Source organism: Myotis yumanensis, unplaced genomic scaffold (genome assembly GCF_028538775.1).
Source record: "Myotis yumanensis isolate MYYU_CA2020_CCGP unplaced genomic scaffold, mMyoYum1.0.hap1 SCAF_1, whole genome shotgun sequence".
Lineage (NCBI taxonomy): Eukaryota > Metazoa > Chordata > Mammalia > Chiroptera > Vespertilionidae > Myotis > Myotis yumanensis.
In genome coordinates, this window is record NW_027223752.1 from 3,306,970 (window position 1) to 3,308,900 (window position 1,931).

Here is a 1,931-nt window from a genome sequence, read left to right on the forward strand (position 1 = left end):
CACGCGGCTGGTGGGCGTGCAGCTGGCGCACACACGGGAGTTCTTGGCAGGACCCATGAGAGCGAAACCTCTGCTTACCCTTTGACCTCTGCATCGTACCCCGGAATGTACCCAGAAATGTGTGCTGGGGGGTTCACAAAAGACAGGCACTGGGGTGTCCACAGCAGCTCTATGTGATCACCCCAAGTGGAAACGACTCGAATGCCTATTGACAGTAAATGAAAAGGAAAAAAGGTTTCGGCCACCACCCAGGTGGCAATTTCCATTTCCAAGGTGACCCCACAACTCTGTTAGTGCTCGTGACAGGCAGCCCCAGAGCCCGTGGCCAGCGATGGGAGTCACTGAGGGGCCCATTAGAGCAAATGAAACTGGGCCTCCAAGGATAAGGCAGAGGCGGAGTTAACGCAAACACAGCCTTACTCATTAAATCAGTCCCACTCAGCGCCAACGATACCTGAGGCCCCCAAAGAGGGTTCAGTAAAAAAAAGGTCGAAAGTCTTTCCACACAAAATTCTAAGCAAGTGAGAGAAAACGAGAAATAGAAGTGTAAGTCATACAGACTGCAGAACGCATTTTCCAAGTAACAAAAAGTCACTGCATCCAAGATGGCACGCCAAAGCCACGGAGGAAAGGCAAACAAGTCTATAAATGTTATCGGGAAAGAAAGTGATTTTGAAAAGAAAATGTTAACTATTTAAATTTTAAAAAATTAAAACAAAATATTGGAGGGGTGCCGTTTTACCATATTAGAGTAAGCAAGAACTTCATACGCATGAAACATGCAAAAGCCAGAAAAATAATAACGGATAGAACAACGGGTATGTTGTGATCTAATGTATTAAAACTCAGCACAGATAGAACGAGGGCCAATTACTAGCGTACACGTGTGTGCGATGGCGGCTCCTGTCCTTACCCGAGAGCTCCCGCTGGTCGGCGATGCCCTCGGGCGCTCCTCACGGGCAGGTGGAGGTGTGGGAAGCAGGCGGCCAGCCCTTTGCCTTGCCTCTCATCTCACTCCCTATCTTGTTTCCTTCTTCCCCCTCGCCTCTGCCGGACAAAGCGCTTCTAGACACACTATTACTAGGGACATATATGGACACATAGTACGTATTTTCCACACCGAGCTGTTAGACCCATTCTACATATGGGAAAACTGAGGCTCCTATAGCCAGATAACTAGCAGACCCAGGAATCAAGAATCTGGCCTCTGGTTCCTAATCCCTGTTCTGTGGACAGCCCTGGAAGCCATACACGGAATCGGTGGCCACCGTCTTCGTACAGTGACCTCTGGAGCCCTGCCCAGACTGGGGCCAGCCCTACAACCAGGCCCGGGGGAGGGGGCAGGGTGTTTTTGTGGGTGGGCGCCTGGGCCTTGGTTATCTCCCCTAAAACACATGAACACACACAGACCACACACGCACGCGCGCGCACACCACACACACACACAGACACGCATGAATGTGCGCACACACACACTCTCTCCTTGGATTGGCCTCCTGCCCCTCCTGCCCCCTCGGTGGGTGAGCCTTCTTTGGCCTTCCCCAGGCCTTGCTGCTCCCAGCCTCCTGGCCCTTTTCTGTCCAGTTCCTCCTGCAGCCCCAGTTTACAAGTGGGGTCCCCTAGTCTCCCCGCCCACCAGCCCCATCTGCAAACTTGGCAGGCTTCTGCCTAGAATCTGCCGGGCCGGCCCCCCCACCTCCACCCTTTCCAGGGTCGGCCTGGTCCCTCCAGAGCGCAGGGTGTCTGGGAGTTCCCTCCTCAGCCGGACAAGCTCGGGCCTGCTTCCCTCCCCACCCCCACCCCCACCCCCACCGCACTGCGCCAGGCTCATGCCGAGCTCTGCCCATCCCTCTACTTGGCTCCAAGTCAAGCTCAGAGAGAAAGTGGGGGGCATGCTGCCCAGAATCAGGGTGACCCGCTGCCTTCCGTCC